Raw genomic sequence first — 25,788 nt, forward strand, 5'->3', positions numbered from 1 at the left:
CCTTAGGCAAGACACTTCACCACATTGTCTAGCATGAGTGTTTGTGTGAGTTTGTTGGTGGTTGGAGGGGCTCATGGTGCGGATCGTCGGCCTCGCTTTCGTCAGTCCGCCCCAGGGCAGCTGTGGCTACAGTAGTACATCTGTACCACTGTGTATGGAATAAATAAATAATGCAACATAACGCAACATCCCCCAAGTCAAGTCAGTCCATGTGTGCGGCGCTGCTTTAGTAAGTGCTTAAAGGTCCTGTATTACACAGCCTTGACTCTTGTGAGCTTTAAGGCCCCGTTTACACACGGATATTTTTAAAAATGGAGACATTTCCCTTCGTTTGTTCACATCGTTTACATGCAAACGGCAAATTCACCTCTGAAAACGAATCTTTCTAAAAACTCCGGCTAGAGTGGAGATTCTGGAAAACTCCGTTTTCACGTTTGTGTGTAAACTGAGATAAACAGTTTTAGGAGCGTAGGAGCACTCATAAAACAGCAGCATGTAGAACTTTGTACAAAACTCACCGCACATCAGCCCGGAAGCTCTGAGCTCGGGCAGCAGCGCCAAACACACGGGGCAGTCAGCGCGCAGCCCGTCAAGACGGGTCTGGGGGTCCAGTGTTGGTCAGATGGTCCGGAGGCTTCGTCCTCCATGTCCTGGTTCCAGACGGGGTCGAGCAAGACCAGCGCAAAGGACTGGGTCCGAGTGCTTCAGTGCAGTCGTCTGTGCGCTGGTTCCGTGCGGGAAAAGGGAGAATGTGCTGTGGACCACAGGTCCGGGCTGCTCTGGTCCTCCACACTCGACCGCAGCTGGTCCCAAGGTGGTGCAGCATCCGGACAGAAGCGTGAATCCCGTTTGGTTCGTTATATGTTGTTCTGAGCGGTCTGTCCGTGTATGTGTTGTTTTTGTTTGTTTGTTTGTTTGTTTGGCGAAAGCTCTTCTCAGGTGGAGCACTTCAGCTCATCTATTTCTTCAGCTGATCAGATCCATGAGCAGAGATGAACAAGGGCTTGGAGGTCAGTAATTTTGCCACTTCTCTAACAGATCTCTGGAGAGGCGAGCCGCTCACTAATGCACGTTTTTCAAGGTAGTTGTGAGTAAAACTTACAGCTGTAATGAAATAAATGCTACAGCTTTGAATAAACAAATTGATATAAATGAAAACTTTTTTGAAAACGATGCTGTGTGCATGATGTTATTTTGGAAAATGGAGGGAGGGAAATAATCGTTTCTCAAAATACCCGGCTATGTGTAAACGTAGCCTAAGTCGTGTTATTATACCTAAGGTTGTCCCGATCCAATCCAAATCAATACAATCAATACAATCCCCCACACATCCTGGATCTTATTCTTTGCTCTTAGTTAATTTTATAATGTTTATAGAAGTATCGGATCAGGACTCGGTATCGGCAGATACTCAAAATCAAATGACTCAGACTCGGGGGCAAAAAAAATGTGACCAGGACGTCCCTAATTATACCGTCACCTCCTCAAAAACAGACCTGGAGTTGGGTTTTTCACTCACACGTTTCTAACCCGTCATTATTAGTCTGGCTACATCTACAAAGCTCAAAATTCTCTGCGAGGTAAAGGTAAGGTGGTCCATCAAAGCATGTTAAAAAATTAAGTTTCAGAAGCCTGCATTAGGTTTTAGCGTCCAAAAGATGATTTAGGAAGAACTTTGGATGAAAAAGGAGATGTTTTAGAGGTTGCTCACGCTGCATGAAGTTTCTGCATGAAGTTCTGACTTGGTTTTCCTTAAGAAGAAGAATTCAGTTGTGAAGAAAGCAGAACCTTAACAGCTTTGGACTGACATCTTTAGTACTTGAGTGAAGAAATGTTTGGCCTGGAATTCTTCGATTCCAGTGTGACAGAAGAACAGAACAGAAGAAGCTGATGGTTCACAATATTATGGTAAAGGAAAGTTCCACTAAAGTGACATGACGCGTTTAATCAAGCAGATTATGAAGAGAAGCAGATTAGGGTTTTTGTCTCCACCAGCACGACGTGTTTCTTCAACGCTCTAGTTCTGCCAAAAACATTTTGAACAATTCCCCAGCAGCAGACCGGGCTGACGATGCAGACTTTATAAAACTGTGCATTCCAGGAAAGTTGTCGATGATGTTGCTGAAAAGAGGAGAAGCTTATTCAAGATTTTAACTGTAGCCCAACAAAGAATGAAGATCAGAAACAGTGAAAGAGCACGGGCACGGCTTTTGTGACACCAACAAATCTACAGTGGAGCTGGACTTTATTAACAACTTTTATGGACTTTCAAGTAATTTGTGATGCAAGAAGAAACAACAAAGAACAAACATGTGGCTGTTTGCTGCAGCTGTTCCAATCAGTAGAAGAAAAAGGATCAAAACTCAAACACAACGGATTACAGGCACTCCAAACAAGTAGTAAAAGTTAAAAATCGCACGAGGAAAAATATAGTTAACTCTTTCCCCCATGAAGACGACATTTGACGACCCCCTGTTTCCTTAATGACGACTTTTGACTCCTCCGCCGTATCACTAAAGACGAGATTTGACGACCTTTAGAAACAGCTCGGTTTTTCACATTTAAACAGAGACTGTGATCGGTCGGGGCCACTACAACCCACACTAGACTGACCAATAGGATTCAAGGATATGTTTTCGCCGATTTTTTCCGAAGTTAATCGAAATAGTGACGATGGTAGCTTCCGGAAAAAACACAACATGAAACACGTGCAATGGAAAGATGGCGGCGCTGCGGCGCACAGTTTTAGAAATAATGAGGAGCGGACGTATTTTATGGATAAGTTTAGAGAAAGTGACTTTTATATATTTCAAAGTGATGATGTTGAAGTTGATTATAAAGTGGAAAACAGCCACAGCGACGGACTTTCGGGGAGAAGGTGAGATGCCACTGATGCGTCTGTGTGGAGTCCTGCGATGTCCCAACAAACTATCTGAGCTTTATACTCGATTATGAACCAAAATCACCCTGAAATCTGGATGTTGCCCAGGCCAGTCCTTTAAAATATTTCAGTCTTTTTTTTCCAAGATGCGATTTATAACAGAATCACTACAGAAAAAACGCTCATGTGGAGCTCTGCACACGAGAAAATAACCAAGATGACAAATACTGGACACACACTGACGAGGAAGAGTTTTATTATTATATTATTATATTATAATAAGCTAAATGAGTTGAATAAGTTAAATGGAAAAAAATTTATTGGGTGCACACAGGTGAACAACAGGTAAAAACAGGTGCACACTTGACTTTACTGTATCTGGTGATATGAAATCTGTTTAAATACTTCGACAAAGTATATTTTTTTATTTTTTTATGAATATAGTGCTCAGAACATGCAGATATCAGATGCTGAATGTAGTTTTTTGTTTTCGAGTTTGCACCTGACCAGATAAACTCATTTTCAGTGAGCTGTTATAAACCTGTAAATGAGTTGAATCACATTTAAACATCCACAAATGAAGAGTTCAGAGTCTAAGGTTTCCAGAGATACAAATATGTCTGTGTTACAATTAAGTTCATGAGTGTAAAAATCATTTATAATCACTCGTGGAAGTCTGTTTTCTTTTATGCAGTTATGCTCTATGTTTAGCCCTAGTAACATATGTATGGGTTGTTTCTAGTCGGCGTCCGGGGGGAAAGAGTTAAAAGGCCTTTATTTGAATGACCAAAGCCAACATGTTTCGACCTTAACTGGTCTTCATCAGGGCTTAATCAATCAAACCGTTTCCCTTCCCAACGGAATTGAAAATTAGTGAAAGGTGAAGGCGATGGGCAGGATTGATCCACAGGAAGGACCAAAAATGTAACCTTAGACTGCCGAAGAAATCATCCCAAGTTTGCAGCGAACATTTTGTACGTGGAGCGACAACAAAGCAAAATCCCCGACCCCTCACTCACGAATTTAAAAAGTCAACGCCAAAGCGAAAGGCACCAACTTTTCTCCCAGAAACACCTTCCACTGCAAAGAGACCAAGACGTGATGTTGCTGTAAAACCACAAGAACAAGAAAGTGCAGCTCAGTCTGTTTGTCTTCTGCTCCTCTACATTAACAAACAGGATTTTGCTTTGTTGTCGCTCCACATACAAAATGTTCACTACAAACTCAGGATGATTTCTTAGACAGTCAAAGTTTTCCTTTTTGGTTCTTCCTGTGGATCAATCCTGCCCATCGCCTTCACCTTTCACTATTTTTCAATTCCGTTGGGAAGAGAAACAGTTTGAACAGAGGTTTGCAGTCACACACATCTGTTCCTATGGAGTAAGAAAGCTTTCAAAAATATTTGTACGCATAGAATAGAAATGAATGAGTCCATCATGTGTATTTTATCTATCAGAGTACGAATTGAAAAGTTACGACGTCAAGAATTACAATCACGAAATGAAAATTTACAATTACGACATTTTCAATTCGTATTCTGATGGATAAAATACACACAATATATTTTATGTACGACTGGACTCATTTGAGAGTTTACAAATATTTATTTTATGAGCAACTACAGACAAATACGCACGGATTTCTATTCTATGCGCAGGAATATTTTTGAAAGCTTTCTTACTCCATATGATTCCCTTTCGCATTTGTGGAGTTCGCAAACTTCTGAAGCCCGTTTTCCGCCGTTAGGATCCAACAACCACACAATTAACGATGTCCGAATCCCAAAACTAAAATATGACAATATCAGAACCAGAAACAAAAGTGACATGGTTCAAAAGACTTGAAAAGATCAACTTTGACAATAGACACGTCCCACTGGAAAATGAAAGACGGCGGTTTGACGCTCACATTTTTCTGAGAATCCTTCCCAGTGTGGATTGCGCGATGACCGGAAGTCTGAGATTCTTGATGCGTCTATTCCGTTGGGAAGGGAAACAGTTTGAACGGAGGATTGCAGTCACACACATCTGATTCGCCTTTGCAGGAATCGCAAACTTCCGGAGCCCATTTCTCGAGCCGTTTTCCGCCGTTAGGATCCAACAACCACACAATTACGACGTCCGAACCCCAAAACTAAAATATGACAATATCAGAACCAGAAATAAAAGCGATATGGTTCAAAAGACTTGAAAAGATCGACTTTGACAATAGTCTGGAGTAAGAAAGCTTTCAGAAATATTCACATGCATATTTGTTTGTAGTTGAGACTAAAATAAATATTCACAAAGCTTCAAATGAGTCCAGTTGTACATAAAATGTGTGTGTATTTTATCCATCACAATACGAATTGAAAAGTTACAACGTCAAGAATTACAATCGAATTACAATTTTTTTGGGGGGGGTATTATTATTGTATTATTATTATTGATTATTTTATTTATTTATATTATTTTATTTATTTATCCTTATTATTTTTTATTTATTATTATTATTATTATTATTATTATTATTTATTTATCCTTATTATTATTATTTATTTATTATTTATTTTATTAAATTATTATAATTTTATTTTTTTATTTTTTTATTTTTTATGCGTGTTTAGTTAAGTCTGTCTTATTGTGGATGTGACAAATTATAAATAAAAAAAAAAAAAAAAGAATTACAATCGCGAAATGAAAATTTACAATTACGCTTTCTTCCGTACAAATACAAATTCACCAACGCGACTTTGGTGTCAAAAATACGTCATCAATCTCAATCAATGTTTTTTCTGCTCGATAAATAACGCCTGTGAAGTGACGTATTTTTGAGAGTCGCACAATTGTACATTTTCATTTCGCGATTGTAATTCTTGACATTGTAACTTTTCAATTCGTATTCTGACAGGTAAAATAGACACAAATATATTTTATGTACGACTGGACTCATTCGAGAGTTTACGAATATTTATTTTATGCTCAACTACAGACAAATATGCACGGATTTCTATTCTATGCACACACATTTCTGAAAGCTTTCTTACTCCATACAATAGACACGTCCCACTGGGAAATCAAAGACGGAGGTTTCACGCTCACTTTTTCGGAGAATCCTTCCCAGTATGGACTGCGTGTTGACCGGAAGTCCAAAATTCGGGATGCAAGTATTACCAATCTCAACTAAAATGAGTTACTTGAACATGGGAATGAAACAAAACACAACTCCAGGTCTGTTTTTGATGAGGTAACGACACTATTTAAAGTAAATCTTTGCGTCATACAAGGACCTTTAACTCTTTCCCCCCTGGACGCCGACTAGGAACAACCCATACATATGTTACTAGTTCTGCCCATAGAGCATAACTGCATAAAAGAAAACAGACTTCCACGAGTGATTATAAATGATTTTTACACTCATGAACTTAATTGTAACACAGACATATTTGTATCTCTGGAAACTTTAGACTCTGAACTCTTCATTTCTGGATGTTTAAATGTGATTCAGCTCATTTACAGGTTTATAACAGCTCACTGAAAATGAGAGTTTACCTGCTCAGGTGCAAAATCGAAAACAAAAAACTACATTCAGCATCTGATATCTGCATGTTCTGAGTACTGTATTCATAAAAAAATTAAAAATATACTTTGTCAAAGTATTTAAACAGATTTCATATCACCAGATACAGTAGAGCCAAGTGTGCACCTGTTTTTACCTGTTGTTCACCTGTGTGCACCCAATAATTTTTTTCCATTTAACTTATTCAACTAATTTAGCTATATAATATAATATATAATAATAATAATAATAAAACTCTTCCTCGTCAGTTTGTGTTCAGTATTTGTCATCTTGGTTATTTTCTCGTGTGCAGAGCTCCACATAAGTGTTTTTTCTGTAGCGATTCTGTTATACGTCGCATCTTGGAAAAAAAGACTGAAATATTTTAAAGGACTGGCCTGGGCAACGTCCAGATTTCAGGGCAGTTTTTGGTTCATAATCGAGTATAAAGCTCAGATAGTTTGTTGGGACATCGCAGGACTCCACACAGACGCATCAGCGACATTCTCACCTTCTCCCCGAAAGTCCGTCGCTGTCGCTGTTTTCCACTTTATAATCAACTTCAACATCATCACTTTGAAATCTATAAAAGTCACTTTCTCTAAACTCATCCATAAAATACGTCCGCTCCTCATTATTTCTAAAACTAAAGCTACCATCGTCACTATTTCGATTAACTTCGGAAAAAAATCGGCGAAAACGTATCCTTGAATCCTATTGGTCAGTCTAGTGTGGGTTGTAGTGGCCCCGACCGATCACAGTCTCTGTTTAAATGTGAAAAACCGAGCCGTTTCTAAAGGTCGTCAAATCTCGTCTTTAGTGATACGGCGGAGGAGTCAAAAGTCGTCATTAAGGGAACAGGGGGGTCGTCAAATGTCGTCTTCATGGAGTTAATGACTTTCTAATCCAATCAAAAGAAAAATTACACATTTTAAAGACTAATTTTAAGGTCAGAAATACTTTTAACAAACCAAATTAGCTCCAGGTAGTGTCTTTTACAGTAACGCGCGTGCAACAGTGGTGTTTTCAGGCGGTGTAACACCAGCTCGTGTGTTGCAAAAGCCAAGTTTCCGCTGGCGTCTCTTTCTCTTTCTCTCCCCCCTCCTCGTTTTCCTCGCTCGCTCGTCTCTTTCGCTCCCTCCTCCTCGCTCGCTCGCCTCGCTCGATGTTTTCCCGGGCGACTTGGGTTCGGACACAGTTTCCATGGAGACGTGTCTGTGAGCGCTGCAGATGAACAAGAAGCAGGAAAAAACACACACACACGCGCGCACACACAAAATGGACGCCTATCTTCATTTAGAGAAATCTCACCTCAGATGATTCACGCGGGGTTTGAAGTCCAGAAAAGTCCAATGTGGTTTTTTTTCTTTTCCAAAAGTCTGAAACCTCAAAATTCTCACAAGTAAAGAATCTGAAATGAAGCAGCTATCAGTGACTTGGAGCGAAAAGCAGAGAAGCAGAAGGAGAAAAGGAAGTTAAATAAAATGTTTTTTTTTTTGGTTTTTTTTCCAGCGAGAAGGAAAATGATGCAAGAGGATGTGCACGGAGCCAATTAAAAACATTTACACAGAGTTTTTTAGTGGACACAACGCCGGAATTATCGTTGCTGAAAAGTATTTGGTCGGCGGTGTGTGTTTTCTTAAGTGGTCTGCAGCCCCAAAGCACCTTGTGATGTCATTAAGTGTTTTATTTTAAGTTTAAAAGATTCATATTTTGCCATTTTCTAATGATTTTTTTTAAACTTTCGTTTCCTCATCACAAACAGACCTGAAGGTGTGTTTTGTTTCATTCACATATGTTTAACACGCAAAACCACACAGTTAAAACGCTCTGTTCCACCTTGTGATGTCATTAAGTGTTTTTTGTTTTGTTTTAAAGGGCCCATATTTTGCTATTTTCTGTTCTTTTTTAATCTATAATGCCATTTCCTCGTCACAAGCAGATCTGGAGTTGTGTTTTGTTTCATTCACACGTTTAACACGCAAAACCGCATAGTTAAAATGATCTGTTCCACCTTGTGATGTCATTAAGTGTTTTTTGTTTTGTTTTAAAGGGCCCATATTTTGCTATTTTCTGTTCTTTTTTAATCTATAATGCCATTTCCTCGTCACAAGCAGATCTGGAGTTGTGTTTTGTTTCATTCACACGTTTAACACGCAAAACCGCATAGTTAAAATGATCTGTTCCACCTTGTGATGTCATGAAGTGTTTTATTTTAAGTTTAAAAGATTCATATTTTGCTATTTTCTGTTCTTTTTTTAATCTATAATGTTGTTTCCTCATCACAAACAGACCTGGAGTTGTATATTGTTTCATTTACACATGTTTAACACGCAAACCCACATAGATAAAACGCTCTGTTCCACCTTGTGATGTCATGAAGTGTTTTATTTTAAGTTTAAGGGACTCATATTTTGCTATTTTCTGATAAAGTTTTTATTTATAATGTCGTTTCGTCGTCACAAACAGACCTGGAGATGTGTTTTTTTGTTTCATTTGCAAATGTTTAACACACAAACTCTGCGTATTTAGGCTGAAAACGCTCTGTTCAACCTTGTGATGTCATTAAGTGTTTTTGTAAGTTTTGAAGGACTCATATTTTGCTATTTTCTGATCATTTTTTTTTACTTATAATGTCGCTTCGTCATCAAAAACAGACGTGGAATTGTGTTTTGTTTCACATATGTTTAACACGCAAAACCGCATAGTTAAAACACTCTGTTCCACCTTGTGATGTCATTAAGTGTTTTACTTTAAGTTTAAAGGGCCCATATTTTGCTATTTTCTGATCTATTTTTTTTACTTATAATGTCATTTCGTTGTGACAAACAGACCTGGAGTTGTGTTTTTTTGTTTCATTCACACATGTTTAACTCACAAACCCGCATAGTTAAAATGCTCTGTTCCACCTTGTGATGTCATTAAATTTTTTATATAAGTTTAAAGTGCCCAGATTTCGCTATTTCCTGAGCAATTTATTTTATTTACAATGTCGTTTCATCATCACAAACAGACCTGGAGTTAAGTTTTTTTGTTTCATTTGCAAATGTTTAACACACAAACTCTGCGTATTTAGGCTGAAAATGCTCTGTTCAACCTTGTGATGTCATTAAGTGTTTTATTTTAAGTTTAAGGGACTCATATTTTTCTATTTTCTGATCAAGTTTTTATTTATAATGTTGTTTCGTCATCACAAACAGACCTGGAGTTGTGTTTTGTTTCATTCACACATGTTTAACACACAAACCAGCATAGTTAAAACACTCTGTTCCACCTTGTGATGTCATTAAAGGACTCATATTTTGCTATTTTCATTTTTTTTGTTTTTTTATTTTATTTAATTTTACAATGTTGTTTCCTCATCACAAACAGAACTGGAGTTGTGTTTTGTTTCATTCACAACATTATAACATAACTTAGAGTTCACAAGAGTCAACTAAGCTGCTTTACTCTTCCTTAACCGAAAATTGTGCTTTTATTTTTTTTTATTTTTTTTTTTAACTTTTACTAATGTTTTCTGATGCAACGAGGAGTGAAGTAGTTTCAATGAGGCTAAAACAATAGCTATAATTTTAAAGTTAGGCAAGTTAGTCCTTGTTTAGTTCTGGTTTAGTCCTGGTTTAGTCCTGGTTTAGTCCGGGTTTAGTCCTGGTTTAGTTCTGGTTTAGTTCTGGTTTAGTCCTGGTTTAGTTCTGGTTTAGTTCTGGTTTAGTCTGGTTTAGTCCTAGTTCCTGGTTTAGTCCTGGTTTAGTTCTGGTTTAGTCCTGGTTTAGTCCTGGTTTAGTCCTGTTTAGTCCTGGTTTAGTCCTGGTTTAGTTCTGGTTTAGTCCTGGTTTAGTTCTGGTTTAGTCCTGGTTTAGTCCTTATTTAGTTCTGGTTTAGTTCTGGTTTAGTTCTGGTTTAGTCCTGGTTTAGTTCTGGTTTAGTTCTGGTTTAGTCCTGGTTTAGTTCTGGTTTAGTCCTGGTTTAGTCCTGGTTTAGTCCTGGTTTAGTTCTGGTTTAGTCCTAGTTTAGTCCTGGTTTAGTCCTGGTTTAGTTCTTGTTTAGTTCTGGTTTAGTTCTGGTTTAGCGCTGGTTTAGTTCTGGTTTAGTTCTGGTTTAGTCCTGGTTTAGCGCTGGTTTAGTTCTGGTTTAGTTCTGGTTTAGTTCTGGTTTAGTTCTGGTTTAGCGCTGGTTTAGTTCTGGTTTAGTTCTGGTTTAGCGCTGGTTTAGTCCTGGTTTAGCGGCGTACAAGGGGGGGGTCCATGGGCGGGGGGTTGAGGACCACTGAAAATAAAACTTATATTCACCAAAAACATATCAGTGTTTTATATATCATTTTCAAAACTATAAAAGGGAGCATGGTGATCTACATATGTGACATGTTCACAGTTAAGGAACCAGGCTGGCGCCACCTAGTGCCTCCGCTCAGTTTCATTTCTTTCCAGCGACTAGATCAGGAATCAGAAAACACCAGACGGTTTGCAAGAACCACAAAAGTGCGAGTTTGGACACCAGCCAATCAGCGAAGAGCCAGACATTCAGTGTTGGCAACGATTCTCGAGATCGAATTTAAAGCACAAACAATTCGTTTTTTCAGTTTTTGATTTTGTGTTTAAATGAAAAACGAAAAAAAAAAAAGGATAACGGCCGTTTACGTGACTTCCGTGATTGCGATGCCGGAATTTTGCGCTGCATACGGACAGAATCAGGACTGATCCAGGACTGATCCAGGTCCAGGACCAGACCGAGACTGAGACCAGGCCGGGACCAAACCTGGACCAGAGCGGGACTGAGAGTGAGACCAGACTGAGATCAGACCAGACTGGGACTGAGACCGGGACTGAGACCGGGACTGAGACCGGGACTGAGACCGAGAGCAGGACTGATCCAGGTATGCGGCGCAAAAGTCCGGTATCGCAGTCACAGAAGTCACGTAAACGAGAAACAGCCATTTTTTCCATTCTTCATTTAAACAGAAAATCGAAAACTAAAAAAACGGATCATTATCTGTTTTTTTATTTTGGTTTTGGAAACAAATAATGAAGAAAACAGTTGTTTTTTCTTTTCCTTCTTTTTTGTTTTATATTGAAAAACGAATGAAGGAATGATACACGGATTCGATCCCAAAAGAAAATATAAAAGAATGGGAGCAGTAATAACGAACTCCAAAGGGTCGAGGCTTGTAACAGGTGGGAACGTCTGTTTTTCTAGGTATTTTCGAGCTATAAAACCACCTGTAATTAAATAAATGTAAAGTGGAGCCGTTTATTGTCACACTGTGGAAAATTCCAAGCAGAACAATGACATATCTAAAATAAAAAACAAGCAGGTGACGGGCCTCCGATCGAAAAGTCACACCTCGCACCTTTTCAGATGCTGCATTATAATCCCGTTTAAACCCCGTGGATCCCATTTTTAATCTCCCGTCTGTTCCTCAGCCTTTCTGCAGCCCCGCGCTCCTCTGTTCTCCTCATTACGGCTCTCTCCTGCATAATAAACTCTCCTTTAATAGCTTTTACACGCGATTATCTGTGTGTACATTTGCTTTAAGCCCGCGCAGCCCCATTAGGAGCCGCGCGGTCTTTGAGAACACATCGCTAACATATGCTCAAACCTCTTATGCTTTTTCTTTTTTAAGGCTTTTCTCCGTAAACACGAGTCCGTCCGAATGATCGTTGAATAGTCGTTTTTTTTTTTTTTTTTAAAGTGCGTGTAATCCGTCCAAAGGGTTACACAAGCTTCGGCGGATCGGGCTAATTACGGACGCGCAGAGGAGGCTTTGAGAGAGCTCTTTAATATTCATGACGCGGCGTTTTTGTATTGTGAAGTCCACTCCACTTTGGACGCAAACCTGATCAAACTCGGCGCTGTTATGTAAAGAGGTCCGGCTCGGGTTTAGATCACAGTCAGAGCGGAGTCTTTTGTTTTTAATCGCAGACTTTATGTGTAAATGATAAGTGGAGTGTTAAAATTTACTCTCACGCAGTTCATTTGAACATTTTCTCGGGGTTTATACGAGTCCAAACTGGTTCAAACTGGTCTTCTCTCGCGGGAGTTTGAAGTGGTGGGCGGGAAGAGCCGAATTAACGCTAAGAAAAGTTGAATTAACACTAGATGAGGCTGAATTAACACTCGAGGAAGTTGAATTAACACAAAGAAGTTGGATTAACACTAGTCGAAGTTGAATTAACACCAAGGGGAGTTGAATTAACACTATTGGAAGTTGAATTGACACTAGGGGAAGTTGAATTAACACTAGTTGAAGTTATATTAGCACTAAAGGAAGTTGAATTAACACTGGAGGAAGCAGAAATAACACTGGTGGAAGTTAAATTAACACTAGAGGAAGCTGAATTAACACTAAGGGCAGAAGTAATACTAGTCGAAGTTGAATTAACACTAGGGGAAGTTGAATTAACACTGGAGGAGGCTGAATTAACACTCGAGGAAGTTGAATTAACACCAAGGGGAGTTGAATTAACACTAGTTGAAGTTATATTAGCACTAAAGGAAGTTGAATTAACACTAGAGGAAGCTGAATTAACACTAAGGGAAGAAGTAATACTAGTCGAAGTTGAATTAACACTAGGGGAAGTTGAATTAACACTGGAGGAGGCTGAATTAACAAAAAAAAGAAGTTAAATTAACACTAGACCAAGCAGAATTAATACTAGTGGAAGTTGAATTAACACTAAGGGACACAGTCAAAGGATAATCTTTTGTTTTTATCGCAGACTTTATGTATAAATGATAAGTGGAGTGTTAAAATTTACTCTCACGCAGTTCATTTGAACATTTTCTCGGGGGTTTATACGAGTCCAAACTGGTTCAAACTGGTCTTCTCTCGCGGGAGTTTGAAGTGGTGGGCGGGAAGAGCCGAATTAACGCTAAGAAAAGTTGAATTAACACTAGATGAAGCTGAATTAACACTCGAGGAAGTTGAATTAACACAAAGAAGTTGGATTAACACTAGTCGAAGTTGAATTAACACCAAGGGGAGTTGAATTAACACTATTGGAAGTTGAATTGACACTAGGGGAAGTTATATTAGCACTAAAGGAAGTTGAATTAACACTGGAGGAGGCTGAATTAACACTAGTGGAAGACGAATTAACTCTAGTGGAAGTTGAATTAACACAAAAGGAAGTTGAATTAACACTAAGGGACACAGTCAAAGGATAATCTTTTGTTTTTATTGTAGACTTCAACCAAACTAACCTGTGTCCAGTCAACAAACTGAATTTTCTCCTCGCCAAGTCAAAACTGTGCTATTATTATTTGTGAAATGTGCTGCAAAACTTCGGATTCATGATTTTTAAAGCAAAAAATATTGGCGATAAAGTCCACAGGAAGTAGAGTCACTGGCGTTAATCTGCAGCTTCACCTCGATCCGTGCGCTGTGTGGATGTAAACAGACACACGTGAGGAACTACTCCCACCTTTTAAAGAACGCCTTAACTCTTTCCCCCATGAAGACGACATTTGACGACCCCCCTGTTTCCTTAATGACGACTTTTGACTCCTCCGCTGTTTCACTAAAGACGAGATTTGACGACCTTTAGAAACGGCTCGGTTTTTCACATTTAAACAGAGACTGTGATAGGTGGAGCCACTACAACCCACACTAGACTGACCAATAGGATTCAAGGATATGTTTTCGCAGATTTTTTCCGAAGTTAATCGAAATAGTGACGATGGTAGCTTCTGGAAAAAACACAACACGAAACACGTGCAATGGAAAGATCGCGGCGCTGCGGCGCACAGTTTTAGAAATAATGAGGAGCGGACGTATTTTATGGATGAGTTTAGAGAAAGTGACTTTTATAGATTTCAAAGTGATGATGAAGTTGATTATAAAGTGGAAAACAGCGACAGCGACGGACTTTCGGGGAGAAGGTGAGATGCCGCTGATGCGTCTGTGTGGAGTCCTGCGATGTCCCAACAAACTATCTGAGCTTTATACTCGATTATGAACCAAAATTACCCTGAAATCTGGATGTTTCTCAGGCCAGTCCTTTAAAATATTTCAGTCTTTTTTCCAAGATGCAACGTATAACAGAATCGCTACAGAAAAAACGCTTATGTGGAGCTCTGTGCACGAGAAAATAGCCAAGATGACAAATACTGAACACACACTGACGAGGAAGAGTTTTATTATTATATTATTATATTATAATAAGCTAAATAAGTTGAATAAATAAAATGAGTTGAATAAGTTAAATGGAAAAAAATTTATTGGGTGCACACAGGTGAACAACAGGTAAAAACAGGTGCACACTTGGCTCTACTGTATCTGGTGATATGAAATCTGTTTAAATACTTTGACAAAGTATATTTTTTATTTTTTTTAATGAATATAGTACTCAGAACATGCAGATATCAGATGCTGAATGTAGTTTTTTGTTTTCGATTTTGCACCTGACCAGGTAAACTCTCATTTTCAGTGAGCTGTTATAAACCTGTAAATGAGTTGAATCACATTTAAACATCCATAAATGAAGAGTTCAGAGTCTAAGGTTTCCAGAGATACAAATATGTCTGTGTTACAATTAAGTTCATGAGTGTAAAAATCATTTATAATCACTCGTGGAAGTCTGTTTTCTTTTATGCAGTTATGCTCTATGGGTGTAGCCCTAGTAACATATGTATGGGTTGTTCCTAGTCGGCGTCCAGGGGGGAAAGAGTCAAACTGGATTCACAGCGCGGTTTTGTGGACTGGGGTCATTATTTGTGGACAATTTCTATGGATAATGTGGATGAGATGCTGCACTTTTTAACAATTTAACACTTAACGAGAGGTGAGGAACAAAGTCGCCTCTTTATTTTCACTTTTTCCTGAGTTTGTATTTTGCGTCTCTGTGTCCGTCACTGCTCAATTTTATCGGTTTTATCGTAGCGTTGCTGATGTTTTGTGGTTACGATCTGACAGAGCAACTCAGAGTCACAAAAATACCAAACACACGAGGGGCAGCGGCTTCAAAATCGCACACGAAGACTCTAAATCGCAGCCAAAATCGGGCAAATTCTCCTGTAGTTTGTGTCGGCTTTTACTCAAACACGTGTGAACGAAACAAAACACAAGTCCAGGTCTGTTTTTAAACTTCACAAGAGTCAATTTCGCGTTATTTAGGGAATGTGCGCTGTTACTTAAGGCGGTTGGTTCACAGAAAAGTCAATATTTACCTGGAAAAAGAAATGAAATAAGCTGCATTCAGGCTTTAGTACTTTAGGAGCCACAGTCTGATGGAGGGCAGAGATCACTTTATTATTTCAAATCTCCAAATCGAAAATTGCTGAAACTTTCCACATTAATTGTACGTCTTAAAGTGTTTTCGTCTGACAGCGATCAGAGCTTAGATGAGGCCAGATCTTCTTGATGATTTGATGAAAATAAAAATGTCAAGTTTTTATGTTAACATAAAAGACGCTGAATGAATAGTGACCATAAAACCAGGTCAACACAATCTTTAAAGGTGCATTGTGTAACTTTTATGGGCAGGTTAAAACAATCTCTAAAAAAGGGCTTGATTCCTTTTTATTTCCAGTTTGTGCCAAGAAACAGAAAAGCGCATTTCTTGATAAGGACTGGGAAGAAGAAAAACTGACACTGACCCAACCCCTGTTCATGACATAGTTTCAAAAATTATAAAATGATGTGGTTGCTGAACACTAGGGGTGAAATGGAAACACAAAAATCACAGTTCAGTACGTACCTCGGTTTTGAGGTTCGGTTTGGTTCATTTTCGGTACAGTTTGGGAACAAAATGTAAAACCATTTGATTGTTGTTAATTTGTGTTTTTATTAAAAAAAACAATTTGTTTTAACAGTTTACAAGCAGGGAAATAAAACAAATGTAAAGTGCTGCTTGGTAATACTAATAAGTAATACTATAATATTCACAAATAAGCAACAAATGTATGAAATATTAGTAAGTAAGTCTTTATTTATATAGTGCGTTTTCACAGACATGTTTGTCACACAGACACTTTCCAGAGCTTTATTCTGCATTATTCATTCACTCTATATGAATATGAATAGATGGTGATGGTAAGATACTATTGTAGCCACAGCTGCCCTGGGGCAGAATGACAGAAATGCGGCTGCCACGCCAATCGGCGCCATCGGTCGCTCCAACCACCACCACCACTCACACACACACACCACTTTCATACTAGACAATGTGGGTGAAGTGTCTTGCCTAAGGACACAGTGATTGAACTGATTGTATTTAACTGACCTTCACTATCAACTGTTCATGTTTTGTGTTGATGGAGGAAACCGGAGCACCCAGAGGAAACCATCCAGACACGGGGAGAAACATGCAAACTCCACACAGAAAGGCCCGGGTGACCCAGAGATCGAACCCGGAACCTTCTTGCTGTGAGGCATTAGTGCTAACCACTCAGCTGCCATTATAAAAATAAATTCCTTGTCAAGTTTTACTCAGTCTTTAGTCAGTCTTTTTGGCCAGAATAAAACAACTTGTCCACATTGTCTACAGTAAGTGCAGATCTGCTGCAGGTACAACATCCTCAGCGACTGAAAATACACTTTTCATGCCGTCAAAAGGCAAGAGTGAGGACCACTGCGCCACAAACGTAGTTTTGTGAGATTTCACATGGTTCAGAGGGACGTATTCAAGGCAGGGGCAGTTGTTGTCAAGGCGACCGCCCTAACTATAAAGCGCTGCAGGAAACACCACCCCAATCATGGACACGCAGTCATCTGTGTAGCTGCACATGAACTATCAGAATGTAAACACACACAAATTACACAGCTTCACTTGCACACAGCCCTGCACCGATACAGCGTCCCGCACCAAGTCGTTTCGGTACAAATACATGTACAGTTACATTCTTAATACATACACATTGCAAACAACAGAAAAGCACATTTCTCAAAAAGGAATGGGAAGAAGAAAAATGTATTTTTACCCACTTCTATTCATTACAGACTTTCAAAAATTCCAAAATTATGCGGTTGCTGCACATTGGTGATGAAACTTTACAAATGTTTACATACGTCAAAATAAATCACATACATACATCACATGCATATTAAATATACTTTCCTTTTTTTCCTCCCTATTGTTCTGTATAATGGCCTTACAAACTAATAATAATAATAAGAAAGGCACATAAATCTCAATCGTAAATGTTCATTTCGTGATTGTAATTCTTGATGTCGTAACTTTTCAATTCGTACTCTGATGGATAAAATACACACAAGATATTTTATGTACGACTCGACTCAATCGAGACTTTACGAATATTTATTTTATGCTCAACTGTCGACCAATACGCACGGATTTCCCAAATACACACAAATATTTCTGAAAGTTTTCTTATTCCGTAGATTTACGTAATGTAAAAAGTAACTGTTAACTTGAAAACTACCACTGCATGACATCACAAGGTGGTACAGATCATTTTGCGTAATACTGGACATGCGAAAATTTAACTTAAACCTGCATTGTGTAACTTTTCTAGTGGATGGTCCCTCAAATGTTTTTCTCCATGGAGATGTTATTGCTTTGTCTGGAATGTTCCACAGTATGGCTTTAAACATTTCTATCTTCATGGAGACCAAACCGGACAAAGTTCCAGGTCAGAATGTCGTTTTTCGAGGTATTTTCCAGCTATAAAACCACCTGTAATTGAATAAACGTAAGGTAGAGCTGTTTAACGTCACACTGCGGAACATTCCGGAAAAGTTCCACAGTGCGTCTTTAAAATCCCAGCTGAACCTCCTCCGTATCCGAGCCGTATCTCCTTTTCTTTTGTGTGTGTGTTTTGACGAACGCCCCTGCAGACTCTCTTCTGTAGGAGTAAAAACGCGGCGCCGTGATTGGCCGCGGCGGCTCCACAGTCCCCCTCTCCGCTCGCCGGTCTCGGAGGGGCGGACATTTTGGGCTTGAGTGCACTTTATGTACCAGCGCTAAGGTTTAATAAAGCTCTCCCTCTCCCTTATTGCTTTGGAACGGGTCACAAGCACAAAGCATTCCATTTTAAACACAATTAAACTTTTAAGAAGCAACTTTCGGAGTCCGTAAAGCGCCGCTGACAAATACCAAAGTTTATGAACCCAGAAGTCTCAATAAATGGACACGAGGAGGAGCGCGGACGCTTCGGAATAAAGGTAAAAATGCTGAGTAATCGAGAGCGGATTCGTATGAAAACTGAGGATAAGTATTTGTGTTAAAGCAGAGTTTTTACTGTAATAAAAAAAAACATGAAAACAGTTTGCAGTGGTCCAAAGTTTGTCCTCACGTTTTTTCATTCAGAGCTTCCTCATTGTTCACGATTTCACAGCTTTCGCAGACCAGAACGGAGTTTTGTCGTCACACTAAAGCAAAACAACTAGCATGCTAAACGTGTACTTCCTGATTCTTTGACAGTAAAACTCTACTGTACTTACTGTAATGCACCGCTTTGCCGTGGTCCAGTACCGGGCCACAAAAGCGTGAATCTCCTCCCCATACGCTGCATGGACCTCGCGTGTTTCCTGCGCTACTAAAACCAGGACTAAAATCTGTCCTACGACTGTTCTAAACCTTGTCTAAAACCGGGACTAAACCAGGACTAAAACGGTATTTAACCAGGACTAAAGAAGACAGACTCAGCAAGAATAAATGAGCTTTTTTTTTTTTTTTTTTTTTTTTTTTTTTGGGGGCTAAACCAGGTCTAAACCAAGTCTAAACCAGTTTTAAACCAGCTCTGAACCAGGTCTCAACCATCAGGTCTAAATCAGATCCAAACCAGGTTTAAACCAAGTGTCGACCAGGTCTGAACCAGGTATAAACCAAGTCTAATCCGAGTCTAAACCAGGACTAAACCAGGTCTAACCCATGTCTGAACGATGTCTAAACCAGGTCTAAACCAAGTGTATATCAGGTCTAAACCAGGTCTAAACCAAGACTAAACCACCAGATCTAAAGAAGATCTAAACCAGGTCTAAACCAGATCTAAACCAGATCTAAACCAAGTCTAATCCAAGTCTAACCAGATCAAGGTCTAAACCACCAGATCTAAACCAGGAGTAAAATCAGTTCTAAACCAGGTCTAAACCAGGACTAAAAGCAGGACTAAAATAGTATTTAACCAGGACTAAACCAAGACCAACACACTCACGAAGAAGAAATGAGAGCTTTGTTTTTTTTTTTTGGTTTTTTTTTTTTTAAAATTGGCCTAAACTAGGTCTAAACCAGGTCTAACCCAAGTCTAAACCAGGTCTAAACCAGGTCTAACCTAAGACGAAACCAGGTCTAAACCACATCTAAGCCACCAGGTCTAAACCAAGTCTAAACAAGATCTAAACCAAGTCTAACCCAAGTCTAAATCAGGTCTAAACCAGGTCTAAACAAGCCCTAAACCAACAGGTCTAACCCAAGTCTAAACCAGGTCTAAAACAGGTCTAAACCAAGTCTAACCTAAGACGAAACCAGGTCAAAACCACATCTAAGCCACCAGGTCTAAACCAAGTCTAAACAAGATCTAAACCAAGTCTAACCCAAGTCTAAACCAGGTCTAAACCAGGTCTAAACCAAGTCTTGACCAGGTCTAAACCAAGTCTAAATCAGGTCTAAACCACCAGGTATAAACCAGGTCTAAACCAGATCTAAACTAGGTCTAAACCAGGTCTAAACGAGAACAGACTGATCTGTTTCTGGCAGGATCCTCGTTTCTTTTCTTATCGTGTAAAAATGTCAGATGATGTTTTTGTCGTCCGTCGTTTGTTTCTCTGTGAATAGAATCAATCATCTCTTCTTCATCGTCGTGGCGGGTGCCAGCAGGTGGCGCTGTGCCCTGCCTCCTGTGCTCTGGACCCATTAACCCAGCTCACTGAACCCGCCTGGCTGTAATTACGCTTTTTTTTTTTTTCTCCCCCCCTTCTCTTTTTTTTTTTTTTTTTTTTTTTTTGGAAATGATCAAACCACAAAGGAAATCATCTCCTCGCTCACTCGCCAAATTGTCTTTCAGCCCGCACCCCTGAACCTCTTTTAAAACAAAAAAATAGCAAAGTGGAGAGATATTCCTGCCTGATTTATCCGTTTCACCAACTTTAATCAAAGCGCGGCTCCACAAACAGAACGGAACGCCGGGGTAATTGTGCGAGCGCCACTTCGGAAAACCTCCTCTCCTCCGTCGCTCAATCTGCACTTTTCAATTAGAAGCAACAGAAAGAATGATCCCGAGCTTATATCTGAAGAGAGAGAGAAAGAGAAGAGAGAGAATGATCCCGAGCTTATATCTGAAGAGAGAGAGAGAAAAGAGAAGAGAGAGAATGATCCCGAGCTTATATCTGAAGAGAGAGAGAGAAGAGAAGAGAGAGAATGATCCCGAGCTTATATCTGAAGAGAGAGAGAGAAGAGAAGAGAAGAGAATGATCCCGAGCTTATATCTGAAGAGAGAGAGAGAAAAGAAAAGAGAGAGAGAATGATCCCGAGCTTATATCTGAAGAGAGAGAGAGAAAAAAGAGAAGAGAGAGAATGATCCCGAGCTTATATCTGAAGAGAGAGAGAAAAAAGAGAAAGAAAGAGAATGATCCCGAGCTTATATCTGAAAGAGAGAGAGAGAAAAGAGAAGAGAGAGAATGATCCCGAGCTTATATCTGAAGAGAGAGAGAGAGAAAAGAAGAGAGAGAGAAAGATCCCGAGATTATATCTGAGGAGAGAGAGAGAGAAAAGAAGAGAAAGAATCATCCCGAGTTTATATATGTAAAGAGAGAAAAGAAAAAAGAAGAGAGAGAATGATCCCGAGCTTATATCTGAAGAAAGAGAGAAAAAAGAAGAGAAAGAATGATCCCGAGATTATATCTGAAGAGGGAGAGAGAGAGAAAAGAGAAGAGAGAGAATGATCCCGAGCTTATATCTGAAGAGAGAGAGAGAGAGAGAGAGAGAGAGAGAGAGAGAGAGAGAAAAGAAATGAGAGAGTGATCCCGAGCTTATATCTGAAGAGAGAGAGAAAAGAAGAGGAAGAGAGAGAGAGGATGATCGTGAGATTATATCTGAAGAGAGAGAAAGAGAAAAGAGGGAGAGAGAGGATGATCCTGATCTTATATCTGAAGAGAGAGAGAAGAAAGAGGGAGAGAGAGAGACAGACAGACACAGAGAAAGAGAGAGAATGATCCCAAGCTTATATCTGAAGAGAGAGAGAAAAGAGAAGAGAGAGAATGATCCGGAGCTTATATCTGAAGAGAGAGAGAAAAAAGAGAAAGAAAGAGAATGATCCCGAGCTTATATCTGAAGAGAGAGAGAGAGAAAAGAAACGAGAGACTGATCCCAAGATTATATCTGAAGAGAGAGAGAGAGAGAAAAGAGAAGAGAGAGAATGATCCGGAGCTTATATCTGAAGAGAGAGAGAAAGAAAAGAGCGAAAGAAAGAGAGAGAGAGTGATCCCAAGCTTATTTCTGAAGAGAGAGAGAGAAAAGAGAAGAGAAAGAATGATCCCAAGCTTATATCTGAAGAGAGAGAGAGAAAAGAAAAGAGAGAAAGAAAGAGAGAGAGAATGATCCGGAGCTTATATCTGAAGAGAGAAAAGAGAGAAAAGAGAAGAGAGAGAATGATCCCGAGCTTATATCTGAAGAGAGAAAAGAGAGAAAAGAGAAGAGAGAGAATGATCCCGAGCTTATATCTGAGAGAGAAAAGAGAAAAAGAGAAGAGAGGAGAATGATCCCGAGCTTATATCTGAAGAGAGAGAGAGAAGAGAAAAGAGAGAGAGAGAGAATGATCCGAGCTTATATCTGAAGAGAGAAAAGAGAGAGAGAGAGAGAGATGATCCCGAGCTTAATCTGAAGAGAGAGAGAGAGAAAAGAGAAAGAGAGAGAATGATCCCGAGCTTATATCTGAAGAGAGAGAGAGAGAAAAGAGAAAGAAAGAGAATGATCCCGAGCTTATATCTGAAGAGAGAGAGAGAGTAAGAGAAAGAGAGGATGTTGTAGGCTTGTGGGCGGAGCCTCGTACAGAATCTAATTGTAGAAGAGTTTGAAGAGGGCCCAGGGGAGATCACTAGATTACTCAAACATGCATGGATGACAGCTGAGGGGAGAGAGAAAAAAAAAAAAGAGAAAGAGAACAAGAGAGAGAAAGACAGACAGAAAGAGAGAGAGAGAAATCGAGAAAGAGACAAATAGAGAAAGAGAGTGAGAAAAGAAAGAGGGAGAGAGAGAGAGAAAGCGAGCGACAGAGAGAAATAGAGAAAGAGAGAGAGACAGAGAGAGTAAGATAAAGAGAGAGAGAGAAAAAGACAGAGAGAGAGAGAAAGAAAGATAGATAGAGAGCAACAGAGAGAAAGAGAGAGAAACAGAGAGAGTAAAAGAAAGAGAGTAAAAAAAGAGCTAGAGAATGAGAGAGAGAAATAGCATGACAGATAAAGAAATAGAGAGAGAGAGAAAGAAGGGAAGAGAGAAAGAGAGAGATACAGCAAGAGAGAGAGAGAAAGAAAGAGAGATAGATAGAGAGCAACAGAAAGAAAGAGAAAGACAAATAGAGAAAGAGAGTGAGAACAGAGCAATAGAGAGAAATAGAGAGGCAGATAAAGAGAAAACTGAGAAAGCAAGAGAGAGAAAGAGGGAGAGAGAGAGAGAAAGAGAGAGTGTGAAAGACTGAGAGAGAGAGAGAGAAAGAGAGAGAAAAAGAGAAAGAGAGAGAGAAAAAGTGAGAGAGAGAAAGAGAGAGAAAATAGAGAAAGAGAGTGAGAGAGAAAATGAAAGAAATAGAAAGAGAGAGAAAGAGGGAAAGAGAGTGATAGAGAGAAAAAGAGAGAAACAGAGAGAGTAAGAGAAAGAGAGGTTGCCGTAGGCTTGTGGGCGGAGCCTCATAAAGAATCTAAGAGTTTTGAATAGGGCTCAGGAGAGATCACTAGATGACTCAAACATGCATGGATGACAGCTACAGGGAGAGAGAGAGAAAGAAAGAGAACAAGAGAGAGAAAAAACTGACAGAAAGAGAGACAGAGTGAGAGAGAAAGAAACAGAGAGAGAAAGAGTGAGAGAGAGAAATTGAGAAACAGAGACAAATAGAGAAAGAGAGAGAGAAAAGAAAGAGGGAGAGTGAGAGAGAGAAAGCGAGCGACCGAGAGAAATAGAGAAAGAATGTGAGAGAGAAAGAAAGAGAGACAGAGAGAGAGAAAGAAAGACAGAGAGAGAAAGAAAGAGAGATAGAAAGAGAGCAACAGAGAGAAACAGAGAAATAGAGAGAGTAAAAGAAAGAGAGAGAAGTAGAGAGAGAAACAGCATGAGAGATAAAGAAATAGAGAGAGAGAGAGAAACAGGGGAAGAGAGAAAGAGAGAGAGAAAGCAAGAAAGAGAGAAAGAGAACCACAGAAATAAATAGAGAGAGAGAAGAAGAAGGAGTGAGAGAAAGAAATGGAGAAAGTGGAAAGTGAAAAAGAGAAAAAAAGAGAGAGAAAGCGACAGAAAGAGAAAGAAAGAGACAAAGAGTAAGAGAGAGAGAGAGAGAAAAGAAAAAGAGGGAGAGAGAAAGACTGTGAAAGAGACTAAGAGAAAAAGAGGGTGTTGTAGGCTTGTGGGCGGAGCCTTGTACAGCATCTAACCTTAAGGAGGGTTTGAATAGGGCCCAGGAGAGATCACTAGATGACTCAAACATGCATGGATGACTCTTAAACCTCCTCAGATGTATTTTTGATGAGAAAGAAATAGAGAAATAGAGAGAGAAAAGAAAGAGGGAGAGTGAGAGAGAGAAAGCGAGCGACAGAGAGAAATAGAGAAAGAATGTGAAAGAGAAAGAAAGACAGAGAGAAAGAAAGAAAGAGAGATAGAAAGAGAGCAACAGAGAGAAACAGAGAAATAGAGAGAACAAAGGAAGAGACAGAAGTAGAGAGAGAAATAGCATGAGAGATAAAGAAATAGAGAGAGAGAGAAACAGGGGAAGAGAGAAAGAGAGAGAGAAAGCAAGAAAGAGAGAAAGAGAACCACAGAAATAAATAGAGAGAGAAGAAGAAGAAGGAGTGAGAGAAAGAAATGGAGAAAGTGGAAAGTGAAAAAGAGAAAAAAAGAGAGAGAAAGAGCAAGAGAGAGAAAGCGACAGAAAGAGAAAGAAAGAGACAAAGAGTAAGAGAGAGAGAGAAAAAGAAAAAGAGGGAGAGAGAAAGACTGTGAAAGAGACTAAGAGAAAAAGAGGGTGTTGTAGGCTTGTGGGCGGAGCCTTGTACAGCATCTAACCTTAAGGAGGGTTTGAATAGGGCCCAGGAGAGATCACTAGATGACTCAAACATGCATGGATGACTCTTAAACCTCCTCAGATGTATTTTTGATGAGAAAGAAATAGAGAAATAGAGAAAGAGAGAGAGAAAAGAAAGAGGGAGAGTGAGAGAGAGAAAGCGAGCGACAGAGAGAAATAGAGAAAGAATGTGAAAGAGAAAGAAAGAGAGAAAGAGAGAGAGAAAGAAAGACCAAGAGAGAAAGAAAGAGAGATAGAAAGAGAGCAACAGAGAGAAACAGAGAAATAGAGAGAGTAAAAGAAAGAGAGAGAAGTAGAGAGAGAAACAGCATGAGAGATAAAGAAATAGAGAGAGAGAGAGAAACAGGGGAAGAGAGAAAGAGAGAGAGAAAGAAAGAGAGAGTAAGCGAAAGAGAGAGAGACAAACAGAAGGAGTGAGAGAAAGAAATGGAGAAAGTGGAAAGTGAAAAAAGAGAAAAAAGAGAGAGAAAGAGCAAGAGAGAGAAAGCGACAGAAAGAGAAAGAGAGAGAAAGAGATCGACAGAGAGAAACAAAGAGACAAAGAGTAAGAGAGAGAGAGAGAAAAAGAAAAAGAGGGAGAGAGAAAGACTGTGAAAGAGATTAAGAGAAAAAGAGGGTGTTGTAGGCTTGTGGGCGGAGCCTTGTACAGCATCTAACCTTAAGGAGGGTTTGAGTAGGGCCCGGGAGAGATCACTAGATGACTCAAACATGCATGGACGACTCTTAAACCTCCTCAGATGTATTTTTGGATGAGAAAACGACATTATAACGATATTAGAAAGTTAAAAACAAGTCCATTTTACCCAGTACTCTCTCGACCCTCTTTAATATTTTATCCTTTCGTTTTTCTTTTTCTTCTCGTTTTTCCCGAAGTTTTTTTTCTCTCGCGTTTGTATTTCTCGGTGCCAATAAACGCGGTCCTCCTCAGATCCTCCTCGGTGGATTAACCCAGAGTCGACCTTTACTGTAAAATCCATAACGGGCGGCGCCTCCGTCTGAAAAGGTCACTCTATAATCTCTTGTCAGAAGCTTTTAAGGTCCAGAATCTGAACCTGGTCTCGGACTGGACTTCAGGGGCCCGTCCGGTCTCAAACGGACACGGCTTCGATGGGGAGGGTTTTTTTTTTTTTTTTTTTAAAGCTACACCGTGGAACTTCTCGGGAAAAATGTACAAAAGTGAACACGGG

This window comes from Boleophthalmus pectinirostris, unplaced genomic scaffold (genome assembly GCF_026225935.1).
Source record: "Boleophthalmus pectinirostris isolate CB_2022bp ecotype Guang Dong unplaced genomic scaffold, ASM2622593v1 HiC_scaffold_3, whole genome shotgun sequence".
Taxonomy (NCBI): domain Eukaryota; kingdom Metazoa; phylum Chordata; class Actinopteri; order Gobiiformes; family Gobiidae; genus Boleophthalmus; species Boleophthalmus pectinirostris.